The sequence below is a fragment of the Lichenostomus cassidix genome, chromosome 26, assembly GCF_008360975.1.
Source record: "Lichenostomus cassidix isolate B80296 chromosome 26, HeHo_3.0, whole genome shotgun sequence".
NCBI classification, from domain to species: domain Eukaryota; kingdom Metazoa; phylum Chordata; class Aves; order Passeriformes; family Meliphagidae; genus Lichenostomus; species Lichenostomus cassidix.
In genome coordinates this window covers 4,069,644-4,082,288 of record NC_139506.1, presented here as the reverse complement: position 1 = coordinate 4,082,288, position 12,645 = coordinate 4,069,644, and the positions used below count along the sequence as shown (strand labels likewise).

General features: G+C 64.0%; 1 protein-coding gene across 16 annotated transcripts in view; it reads right to left on the bottom strand.

Annotated features, from left to right (window-relative positions):
• The window catches only part of ATP2B4 (ATPase plasma membrane Ca2+ transporting 4), a 60,764-nt gene extending 48,333 nt beyond the window's left edge, over positions 1 to 12,431 (bottom strand). For 12 of the 16 annotated variants that reach the window (XM_085082901.1, XM_085082904.1, XM_085082910.1 and 9 more), the window contains exon 1: positions 12,272 to 12,431. The gene's annotated coding sequence lies outside the window, so the exon portion shown is untranslated. Of the gene's footprint in view, positions 1 to 685; positions 961 to 7,101; positions 7,287 to 10,317; positions 10,338 to 11,002; positions 11,025 to 12,271 lie in introns of those variants that run through there. The other 4 variants (XM_085082907.1, XM_085082908.1, XM_085082902.1 and 1 more) reach the window with 4 other exon arrangements.
• Between the last annotated feature and the right edge of the window lie 214 nt (positions 12,432 to 12,645).

Sequence of the window (12,645 nt, the reverse complement as noted above, 5' to 3'; positions counted from 1 at the left end):
TGGGAGAAGTGTCCTTGCTGGCCAGGCTGGAGGAGAGGCCAGGATCCAACCCCGGGATGGTGCCCAGAGCTCTGCCTGGAGGGATGGGCATTCATTCCCTGCCCCACAGAGCTCTTCCCAGGGCACAGCCACAGCCGGGGGACACCAGGATTTTGGCAGGAGAGGCAGGGATGCTCCAGCCATTCCCAGCTCTCCCATGGGATCAGAGATGGGGTGACCCCGGGATGTTCAGCTCATCTCCCCACACACCTGAGCACAGCCCCAAACCGGGGGGGATCCCAACAATCCCACATTCCCACATCCCGCTCGGAAAGCGCAAAAATGTTTTACACCTTAATTTTCACCAAAATGAAGTCCAAACCATCCAGCAAGGCCCGACCTGGAGCACGGGGGAGTCTGACAGGCGAAACAACGCCCGGGGGACGGGAGAGCCACCGGGCAGGACACGCGGATACAGGCCCGGTATTTTTAGCAGGATTACACAGGGACAGGGGATTCCTACCCCGAAGATCCCTGGGGGCTGAAAATAGGTCCCGTCACTTCCTCCAGCAGCAGCCGGGAGAAGCATCTGCTGCTCGGGCAAGGCGGGAGGAGGAGAGGTGGGGCGCTCGGGTTTTGGGGTGCCTGGGACACCCTGGGACACCCTGGGACACCCTGGGACAGCGGGTGGCACCTGGGGACTCACCTCGTCACCGGGAGCTGCTTCCTCTTCCCTGCTCCGCGAAGAATTCCGTGGGAAAAACCAAAACAGCGGCAATTCCCCAAAAATTACTCCTCTGGATCACAGCGGGGGAAACTGAGGCAGGAGAGGAGGAGCTGGCTGGGCAGCACAGGGAAATTTGGGCTGCCCGGAGAGTGGGGATCCCCTAAAATGCTGTAGGGGAACTGCAGCGATTCCAGAGCGGGAAGGGTGATCCAGCACTGCGATCCCGAGGCTGGCAGAGCCCTGGGGACACAGGGAAGGGCTGGGGACAGCAATGCCCCTCCTGCCACCGTCACCACGTGAGCAGGGGGACGGGATGGGTGTCCCCGCTGCGGTCCCAACAGCTCCCGGCTGTCCCTGCTCCGAGAATTCCCGCTCTGGATCACATCCCCCGGCTAACCCCTGCCACCCCGGCTAGCTCGGGTCTTTCTCTCCCCTCTCCTCCGACCCCAAATCCATATTTCCCCACCGAAATCCCCGAGCCGAGCGGGGGATTTCCAAAGGGACGAGCCGGCGACAAGGGACGGGGTGGGGAAAAAAGGGCAGCGAGCCCCTTCGCTGCTCCAAAAGGGTTAAGAAATAAAGTCGGGAAAAGCGATAGGAAAAACACACGCGGCTCGCAGGGAAGAGCGCGCCGGCTGCTCCCGTTTCCCTTCCCAACATGCCCCGCTCCTGGGAAAGTGTGGGCTGTTTTCCATATATAACTGCAAACTGTTCCATGCAGTAAGAAGTCTAATTAAAGGGAGCCAGGCAAGGAGGGAGAGCGGCAGGGACGCAGCGGAGCGAAGGGGGGAAAAAAAAAAAATTATATGTTTACCCCGGCAACAGAAAGCTCCGTCCCTGAATTCGGACCCTCCCCGAGCAAAAAGAAAAAGAAGGGAAAAAACAAAAAGAAAAGGCACCGTGGTGTGGTAGCGGAGATCCCAAAAAAAAAAATAAAATAGGAAAGAAGGAAAAAAAAAAATCCAGGCGGGAGGGGCAAATCGGAGCTTGGAAAATATGGAGAAATAAATAGGAGGGAAGAGCCAGATGGGCCAGGAGAGCACGGGGAGGGGCAGGGAAGGAGAAGGAAAAGCACCTCTGAGCTGGGATAAGGCAGGAGGAGGTGGGAGGGGGCAAATTCACCCCACCGGGAGCCTCCCGGGGTCCCCTCGAGTCGGGAGAGGCGAGGATTTAAGTAAACAGCAGGAATCCGCTCGGAAAATAAATACGAAAGCAAACCTACGCAGGCAGGAGCGGGGCTGGGGGGTGGGAAATGCCAGGAGGCGCCGCGAGGGATGCCACGGTGGGTGGGAGAGGCTGGGAAGGAAGGGAAACCATCCTGGGCACCCATTTGGGGTCCCCATTTGGGACAGCCACCCACCCTGGGGTGACCCACAGGCTCTCAGTGACCCCCAGCCCTGCCCCTCCCAGCCTCCCCCAGCCGAACCCCAGCGGCGTTTCGGGGGAACCTCCTTTCCCCAGCATCCCAGGCGATGGAAAAAAACCCTGGAAAAAGCCAGGATCTGCTCTTCAGAGCCTCTTTGTTCGAGCTGTGCTTCCCACCAGCGCCAGGCACTGCCAGAATCCAGGGCAGGAACCACATTCCCGGTGGCAGGGCCTGTCCCGGGGGTCGGAGCAGTTAAAAACCGTTAGCGAGCTTTAATTAAGCGCTGATTATATTTAAAAGTCGCCGAGCTGGGGAGAGGCAACGGCACCATCATCATCCTCACGGGAATTGCCTCCAACTGGATGGATCTGCCTGTTTGACTCCCTAAAATTGAACTTTGTCCTGCTGCTACACAGCTGTTGGGAAACACACCAGTTGAAAAAGTTTCTATTTTAAAACTCCTCTCCCCAAGGCAAAGGCAGACCAAGCCCGGCTAGGGGAATAAAATAAAATAAAATAAAATTTAAATTGGTGGTGCCACGCCGATGTGGAGCCGTGGAGTGCTGGGCTGTCATTCCCAGTGCTGTCATTCCCAGCCCAGTCATTCCCAGTGCCGTCATTCCCAGCCCCACCTCCCCACCCGCGCCCCAACGCCCGGGGCTCCCGGCACAGTCCTGACCTGCCACCCTGTTTGTGCCACGGCCAACCCCACAACGCCCAGGAGCCTCCCAGCTGCACCAGGAACCCCGGGAAACTGGGATATCCCTTCCCTCATCGCGGCATCCCTGCGAGGAGGGATTGGGGCTTTCCAACCCCTCTGGCATGGAGCCAAGTCAGGCGCTTTGTGCCTCACATAAATCCCAGCTTGGGGTGCTGCAGGTCACCTCCATCCGCAAAATAACCCCACTGGTGAACGTGGAATGATGCCGAGATGGAATCCCAGAATTATTTGGGGTTGGAAAACACCTTCAAACTCATCCCATTCCGTGGGAATGGACACCTTCCACTACCCCAGGCTGCTCCAGCCTGGCCTTGGACACCAAGCTTGGATGAGCTCAACCTCAGACACAACAGGGACAAGGACGTGGTGCTACCAGGGTGACCTGACCCCGCAAACAACATCCCCCAAAACCCTGCAGCCTCTGCCCAGCCACCACACAAGAGGGACAAAGCAGCCCTGGGGTCACCCGAGGTGACAGCCGGCCACCGGCCACTGCGTCCTGGCTGGAGCTGGAGCCGCGGGAGGCTTTGGCACGCCCCGGCCGGCATTGACCCAGGTGGGTCTCTAAGCACCAGCGCTAATCCAGGGATAATTGCGGCTTTAGCAGCGATAGGGCCCAGATTACTGCTAAAATCCGGGTGTTAGGGGCGCTGCGCTGGCAGGGAGCGGCGCTGGAGGCTGGCAGAGCGAGGGATCTGTGGGAATGCAGTGAGGGATCTGTGGGAATACAGTGAGGGATCCCCCCGGACACCAGAGCGCAGCACAGACACGTGCCTGCAGCTCGGGGTGGCAATTCCTGCTCCCCACCCCGCTGGAAAAACGCCAAACCCACCCCCCAGTGCAGGGGGTTTGCATGGACAGCATTCCCGGACAGGATTCCCCCTCCAGCCCCAGCTGTCCCACCCGGGATTGCTCTGCCTGCTGGAATCCCCTCCACTCCCGAGGCTTTGGCTCTGCTGCTCTTCCCCCACATTTTCCCTGCACTATCAGGGTCTTCCTCACCCTCTCCATCAGCCTTCGTCCCTTCTGAGGAGCTCAGGAATGGGTTGGACAGGTGGGTTTGCTCCTGGAATAACAAGGATAGTGGGAATGCAGGATGACAGCTTGGATTGGGGTCCTCTAGCAATGCCTGGGGTCACCCAGAACTGTCTGGGGTCCCCCAGCACCACCTCAGCTGCTCCCACACAGCCCCCAACGGGAAGGCAGGTCCCAGGTGAGGAGGCTGAGATTTGGGAAAATCCCTCTGTTCCCTTCTGGCTTTTCCTGGATCCCTTCCCAGCAATCCTGTGCCCAAAGGATTGCCCCGAGAGGGGACAAATCGCCCTGAGAGGGGACAAATCCCAGCGAGGTCCCTGGGACTGAGACACAACAAGGCCAGGCTGTGCAGGCAGCTGCGTCCGGGGGAGTGGGAGGAGGAAGGGAGGCTCCCTCATTGTCCTTTCCAGAGGGAGAAGGGACAGTCCCCTGCATGGAAGCGCCAGGAAATGCTTCCAGCCTCCTCGCCCCGGGCCGCGTCTGCCCTCGGGGACAAACAGCCCTGTCCCCTCCGGCGCTGCAGAACCTCCGTCTGCAGCATCTTCCCGGGATTCGATGCATTTCACGTCCGACTGCAGGAGCAGGAGGATCCCCTGGCTGCTGACCTGCACGGAAACACCCGGCTGCTGCGGGGAGGGATGGAGAGGAGGAGGAAGGGCCGTTCCCGCTGCCGGCTGCCGGTGTGGGGTGCTCCAGCAGGTGCCCGGTGAGGCGAGACAGGCGTGGAGAGCAGCCACGGGTGGGGGAGAGTGGGAAAACAGTGCCGAGGAGGGAAGCGATGGACGGGAAGGGATGGAAGGCAGCGGGTCAGGAGCTGGCATGGCAGAATTCAGAGGTGGAGGCAGAGCTGGAGCGTGGTGGGGATGGATTTTGGCTCAGCAGGGCCTGCACCCAGCCCTGGAGAATCCACTGACAGCCCCCTCTGGATGAGCCTCCCCCAAAACAGGGAGTGACATCTCAGCACCCCACCCGTGGCTTTTCCACCTCCTCCGGGAACCCCAGCCAGCACCCAGCACACACCAGAAAATCCAAAATGCCCCTGGGATGAAAAACCCATGGATTTCACACCTCATGGAACACCCAGGCCAGCTCCCCAGGGCGCAGCTCACCCCAGGGATGTCAGGGAGCAGGATGAGGTTATCCAGCTGGATTTCCCCCACTGGGATGCGAGCAGGGCTCGGCTGTTTGCTTTCTCCTTCCCCCTGGGAAATCTCCTGCTGACTTGGGGAACACCCTCGGGCAAAGCTCTGCGGGGAGGAGACACTTCCCAGCCGCAGCTTTGGTCCTTCCCTTCGTTTTTTTGGCCGGTCCAGTTGGGGTCAGAGGGAAGAGCAATCCGTCACTTGGGAAATAACACCACTCCAGGCCTCCTCCCTCAGAGAAACCTCAAAAGACAGCATTTAAGGCGAGCTGAATTCGGACAACTAAAAATAGCCAGCACCAGTCACGCTGGAAAATGCAGGATGTGGAGCTTCACCCTCTCCCAGCTCCAGCCTGGCCACGGGGCTTGGTGGCCCCCAGCCCCACCGATGTGTCCCTAGGGATGAGCACGGCCTTGTTCCCACGGGGAATCCAGCAGGACCCTCCCAGGAGCCATCCCAGCTCCCTGCCCGGCTGCTCTGAGGGACCCAAAACTTTCCCAGGCAGGATGCAGTGACTCAGAGCCACGTCTGCAGCAGGACACCCAGGAAGGATCCCAGCCACGCTTCCCAGCTTCTCCCAGCCCAGCCAAGTTTCTGATCCTGGCTCCCTGCAGCTGATTCAGCAGCCAGGCCTGTGCTGTCAGGATAAATCCCGGTTGTCACTCCAGCTTTTTCGTTGCCCCAGAGGTTGTCACCCACCCTGTGACCCTCGCCAGGCGCAATTCCAGCCTCGCTCCAGCCCATCCCAGCGGCAGCTCGGGGTTCCTCCAGCGCCAGCCTGGCATTCCCAGCTGCCGGCACGGCCACAAATCCAGCCTGCCCTCATTTCCCTGCAATCCCCCTCCTTGCACCGAGCTCTCCCTCCTTGTGCTAATCCCTCCCTGCTCCAGAGGCAGGAATAATGTTTAACTCAGGTTCACGCCGGAGCACGAGCTCCCTCCCAGCCCGGGTCACCCCCAGGCGTGTCCCCATCACCGAGGCCATGCTGGTGGCACGGCCACGTGCCCACGGCAGAGCCCGGCTCCGGCAGGAAGCCCCTCTGGAGCGGGAAGCTCTGGGAAGCTGTCGGCACCACGCGCTGCCGGCTGCCAGCTGCAGCGATCCGTCACGGCGGGGATTGGGATGCAGCCGGGCTGAGCTGTGCAGGTGCCACGAGAATTGCACAGCCGGCAGATCCCGCTCGGAGCCATCCCCTTCCCCGGGCTCATCCCAAAACGAGGGGCTTCGACAGAGCTAGGATGAGAGGGGGCAATGCTGGAGGACTGAGCAAGGATGATCTCCTCGCTCATCCCGGTGTCCCTGCGGGATGGCAGGAGTGGAAAAACACCTTCCCCACCGGATCCGATGGGATGTGCCCCCAGCGGCGCTCCAGCGACACGGGGGTTATTTTTTAAGGAGCTGGCGAGAAGGTGGGAAGGGAGGCGAGGAGCTGGAATGCCGCGAGGGCCACGCCACTAAGCCTCTGGAAAAGCTGGAGCCGCGGAGAGGCGAGGCTGAGGCATTCCCAAGCAGGAACAAAAGGCGAGAAGCGAAAAGCCGAGGGCATTGCAGGGGCCGCGGGCACCTCCCGGCTGAGCGAGGGGTGGCGAAGGGACAGTAAAGCTCCAGCTGCTGCGGCAGGGTCCTGAATTAGCATCTCGGGAAACGGCGCCGAAAATCAGACACCTTCTGCCCGAAATCCGAGCCCGGACCTGAAAATCTGATCACTGGCCCCGATGCCCAAAGAGCAAAGGTCACTTCCAACCCCACACGGGCCCTGCCACCACCCCCGGTGCCTGGATTCACCCCCTGCCCACCGCCAGCCCCCCCAGACGGAGCAGAGGCAGCACGGTGAGGGCCAGCGGCTTATTTTTAGCCCGGGGAAAGCAGGAGCCGGGAGCAGCCATCCCGACTCTTGCCCTTGGCATGGGACACGCCGCTTTCCCCCCGCGGCCAGCGCCCCGAGCCCCCCGCAGCCCGCTGCCCCCCGGCCCTGCAGCGCCATGTCCCCCCCGGGCTGGCATCACCTCCCCTGGCACGGCTCCTCGGCCCGGGCGGCAGCAGGAGGATGCTGGGCTCAGCCCGGAGCCGGCCCCGAGGCACAGGGACCGGGATTATTTACAGCTCCTTAACGGAGCGAGGCAGGGCTGACCTTTCCGAGCGGCAGACAAAGAGGAGATGTCGCGAATCGCTGCTGCGGGACCCTTCCCGGCCCGGCGGGACGGAGCGGGGCCAGCCCCACGCCGGGGGCTCGGCAGCGGGGAGCCGGCCAAGGCCACGGAGAGCCAAGCGCGCTGGGATCCCAGCCTGGGAAAAGGAGGGATCGGATTCCTCCCTCCCCGTCCCCGCCGGACAAACTCTTCCGGGTGGGGACTCCTACGCGCCGCGCTCTGCCCAGGCACAGCAGCAGCGAGCTGCTCCTTCCCACAGCCCACGGCTGCCTCGGCGGCAGGAAAACACCGGGATACGGCACGGAATGGGAAAATCGGGACTGCTCCTCGCCCCCGGCGCCCCGCTCGGCTCAGCGCGGCTGCCGACTCATCCCTGCCGTGGAAGCGTCGAAGGAAAAGTTTCCCCGTCAGCACAAAGCGCGGACACTTGGCCGAAGCTTCCCCTTGGCCGCTGCCGCCCTGGGCAGGAGTTCCCCCCGTTGGGGACACGCCAGGGCCCGGCCCCGGGTGGCCACAGTGGGCGGGGGTGGCAGGGGACAGGCCCGGTGACAACGCCAGGGGCTGCCACAGCCCCTGGTGCCACAGGGAAGGAAGGGATTCCCGAGGCCGGGAGCTCTCCCGTTGGCACTGGCATGGGATGATCCTCCCCACGTCCCTTCCCTCGCTCCAAAGCTCCGGGATTTGGTGTCACCGCTGTGTGTCCCCTCCCCAGCCTGCACCCTCCTGATCCCGCTTTAGGCCCCCATTTAGGGCTTGATGCCGTGACCCAGAAGCCCGGAAACCCCAGGGAAGCTGCCCAGGGACACTCGGCGTCCCACCAGAGTCCCCTTGTCCCTCACCACCAGCCCAGTCACCCTGGAGGGAGCAGGGCCAGCCCCAAAAGGGAATCCCACAGCCCCAAAAGGGAATCCCACAGCCCCAGTTCCCGAATCCAGCAGCCTCGCTGAGCATCGGCTTCCCACGTTGGAATTCGAGACCCCTCCCCGAAGCTCACAAACGCAGGAGGACTCTGAACTCAGCTCTTACTCACAGAGAGCTCTCCGGGGATTTAAGGTGCTTAATTAGCGTTTGAAAAGAGTCACCAGCCGGGTGGGTGACACCCCAGCGGGTGTCATGTGCTCTGCAGGGCTCAAGCTACCCCTCCTTCCCCTACTCAGGCTTACCTGGTGTCTTTTTTCCCTTTTCCTAATGATCCAGCAGAGGGGCAGGTTTTATAAGTCCGTGGAAACTCTATTATCCCCGTGCATTAAAGCCAAAAGGAACTAATTAAAACATCAAAGTCACAGGGTTCATTAGCTCGGCCTCGGCGCTGGCAGGAGGTGACAGGGAACGTGGCTGTCACCCGGCTGCTCCCAGGGACCCCAAGGCTGGATGTGCACCCCAAAACACATTCCCTGTCCCAGTGTGGCTGGGAAAACCAGTGGGAAGCTCTGGGCCGGGCAGGATCCTGTCACCTGCCCGTCCCTGTCCCCCCAATTTGGAGAGGAGGGAGGTTGGGGACAGCTCTGCCACCCTCTGCCATCAAAGCTGCTTCCCCCAGGAGCATCTCCAGCACCACCCATGGGATCCTCATTCCCACCCGGCACAACACCAGGGGGAGAGGAATGGGTTTCAATTCCCAGCTCGCCCCCACTGATTTATCTCCTCCTCTGCTCACCAGATCCCCGCCGGGCGTGACAGAACATCCATTCCTGACCGGGAATGCTGCAGGCCTCCAGCAGCATTCCTGCATCCTGGAGCTCCCAGCAAGCCACAGGAGATGGGGAACACCGAGGAAGTGGCACCGCTTTGTGCTGCAGTGGCCACTTCCCACCTGAGGGCCTGCAGCCCATTGCTGTGGTCACACTGAGCACTGGTCACCTCCCACTGCCATGGTCACACTGAGCACTGGTCACCTCCCACTGCCATGGTCACACTGAGCATTGGTCACCTCCCACTGCCATGGTCACACCGAGTATTGGTCACTTCCCATCTAAGGACCTGTATCCCATTGCTGTGGTCACACGGACCACTGGCCACTTCCCAAAGGACCCGCATGCCATTGCCATGGTCACCTCCCATTGCCACGGTCACACTGAGCATGGGTCATTTCCCATCTGAGCGCCCGCATCCCATTGCCATGGTCACTCTCATCACTGGTCACTTCACATCCAAGGACCTGCAGCCCACTGCCATGGCCACACGATGCACTGGTCACTTCCCAGAGGACCTGCATCCCATTGCCACGGTCACACCGAGCACTGGTCACTCCCCATTGCCACGGTCACACTGACCACCGGTCACTTCCCAAAGGACCCGCATCCCATTCCCACGGCCACACCGAGCATCCCCCCGAGGCTCCTCGTCCCTGCCACAGCGAGCGCCTTCCCTGCCCATCCGCTCCCGGAGCCGAGCGGGATCCCCGGGCTTTCACCCCAGGTTTTCCGCCGGCTCCTTTCCCAGCACGGCGCAGCCGTGCCCGGCGGGGAGGAGCCGTGGGCGAGGAGGAAGCCGGAGCTGCCAGCCCTTCCCCGGGCCCTGCGCGGGGAGCAGCGGATGCGGGGAGCAGCGGCGGCGGCAGCGAGTGCCCCCCGCCGCAGAGATTTGTGTCCCCAAACCCCCGCAGACTCCATCCCGCGCTGCTGGAACGGGCGCTTGTGGCCACTGCGGGAAAACTCCGCTCGTGGCCTAGCAGGGAGGAGAAACAGGAAAAGGAAAAAAAACCACAACCCGAGAGAGGAGCGGGGGTCGCGCGGAGAATCCGCGGCCCCGGCGAGGGGCGGGCGGGGAGGGAGCGGGGGGCAGGCGGGGAAGGAGCGAGCTCGGCTCCCAGGGCTTGGGGACAAGGGGAAACTCCAGGCTCAGCTCCACCCCGGCGCTTTCGACTGCGAAACAATAGTGGAGAAGAGCAGCCGTCCCTCCCTGCTCTTACTCATCCTGCCCAAGGACCTGTGCCACCCTTCGGCCGCCCCCGCCCTGCCCGCGCTCTGCCCGGGGGCTCCGGCCCGGCGGCTCCCGGCTCCGGAGGCGCCAGGCTCGGGTGACGGCGACAGATCCCCCGGGAGGAGATGCGGACCCACGGCACGCGAGCGGCGAGCCGGCAGCGCAGGGAATTCCCTCCGTCATCATCTCAGGCGAAAAAAAAAAAAGAAAAAAAAAAAAAAAAAAAAAAGAAACCAACACCCAACAACACCCTGCGCCCTCTCAAAGCTCTCTACCTGCAGCGCTCGCAACACTTCTCAGTGCTTTTCCAGGCGGGCAGGAGGCAGGGAAGGAGCCGGGGCTCGGCCGGGAGCAGCACCCGCCGGCGGCGAGGGTGGGACGGGGATGGAGCCCGCGCCCCGCGGGGAATGCGCGGTGCTCGGGGAGGAATGGGGAAGCGCTGCCTCCTGCCCTGGGCGCTTCCCAGCTGCTCCACCTGCACCATCCCGGCAGCGGCACCTTCCCCGCTCCACGTATCCGAGTGAATCCAGCCCGGCCACGGGGAGCCGCGGCGTGGAATTCGGGAGGCCTCCAAGCCCACCCAGCGCCCACCATTTGGGGGGGTCCTCCTCTCCCCGCACACCTGCAGCCCCCCGGAGCCACCCCCGGCCCGCGGTGGGATTCCCGGGGGTGTCGCCCGAGGGGGCAGCCGGGGAGGGATCCCCGGGGCGCGGCGGGGTGGGGCTGGCGGAGCGCGGGGGCGTCAGCCTCTCTTCGCTCATGATTTAATAATTGAGGTGCGTTTCGGTGCTCAGGGAAGCGAAAGATTGAGGGCAGTGTCTGGAGGCAGGCAGGGCGCAGGCGGCGGTGCAGCCCCTGCCTTGTCCCCGCAGCCCAGGGGGTTTGGGGTGGGGGCTCAGCTCGGGGTCCCCCGGCCCCAGGATGGCTCTGGGTGCCCCGTGGCGAGCTCCGAGCACTCACCTCCACCCCAGCTCGCTGCCCACGGCTCCCGCCAGTCCACTCACGTCCAGGGCCGGCCGGCCACGGCCACGGGCAGAAACTGGCTGCACTGGTTTGAGCTTCGCAATGCGAACCCCCACCCAAGCTCAGGTCTCCAGAGATAAGAGCACAATAACCTATTGTCCCTCCTCCCCTCCCAACATCTCCACTCGCCTCTGGCAAAGCAGGGAGGGACCACCCAGCTCCGCACAGCCCCCCCACCCCTGCCCCACGGGGGGCACGGACCCACCGAGCCAGGCCAGGGATGCCGGGAGGCTCCAGAGCCCGGGCTGGGATGCCGGGAGAGCGCTGGGGGCAGAGGCAGGACGAGACGGACGAGGCCAGAGCCTGGCCGGGCTTCCAATAGATTTCCTGATTTATTTTGCAATTTATTTTTCCGCCTCCCCGCTCCTGTTTTCTGCCGGGGATCTGCCCGGCTGGATTGGTGCAGGCAGGAGGGAGACGTGCCCAGCCGCGGCGTGGGCAGCCCCCACGCAGCCTCCCCGCCGCATCCCACCCCACGCGCCCCCCGCCCCAGGCACGGAGCAGCCCCACTGCTGCCCCACGGGCGGGGAAAAACCACCCCAAACCCACCCACGCAGCACCTTCCCCGCTCTGTCCTTGGGCTGCCGCAAGCCCCCCTCCCCTTCCCCCGCCCCTTCCTTCCTCCATCATCCTCCTCCTCCTCCTCCCCGCAATGCCACAACTCGCTGCCTCCCAAAAATCCAGCCACACGAGCGACCGGGAACCCCGCGCCCCCAACACCCCCCGCCACAAGGGCGGGCAACAAGTTGTAGGATCCGAGCGGAGCGTCCCCCCCGCCCCAAAGCCCGGGGGGCTGCCGGAGTTGCCCCCACAAGAGGTCCGGGGGCCGCACGCCCCGCAGCCCCCACGCCCCAGAGCGGACGGAGCGCGGTCATCCCACCACCCCACCCCGCTGCCACGTGCCATTGGGGTCGGGGGGTCCCACGCCGAGCCCCCCCGCTGCTCTGGGGCGCCACGCCGAGCCCCCCCATCCCACCTGCTGCACCGGGACGGAGCGGGGCGGGAGAGAGCTCCGCGCCCAGCGCCCCACCCGCCCCGGCAGAGCGGCGGCAGCGATGCTCGCACCCACCCGCGCCCCCCGCTCCGACACACAGCCCCCTCCGCCACCGCCCCGCGCCACTCCCGGTGTCCCCCCCGTGCTCCCAGCACCGCCACCCCCCGCGGGACCCCCACACCCCGCTGCCGGAGGTCTCCCCGCGCACTCACCGGCTCCGGTCCCACGGCGCCCGGCTGGCGGCGGAGCCCCCGCGACTGGCCATGGGATGGAGGGGCACCGGTCCCGGAGCTAACGGGAGAAAATGCTTGTCATGGCAACCCCCGAGCCGTGCGGGGCCGTGCGGGGCCGGGCCGGCGAGGGAGGGGACGGCGGGCAGGGAGGGGGAGGGCTCGTCCCAGCCCGCCGGGGGAGGGGCTCCCTTAAGGTGGCTGCACGCCCCGACGGCTGCTTAAGGGGGACGGAGAAGGAACGGGCTGAGCTGCCCGGCCGGGGGCGGAGCGGGGTGTGCGACCCCAAAGAGGGGCAGCACCCCGCGGGCAGAGTGGGGGTGCACCCCGGAAAAGGGTGGGGACCTCCTGGTGAT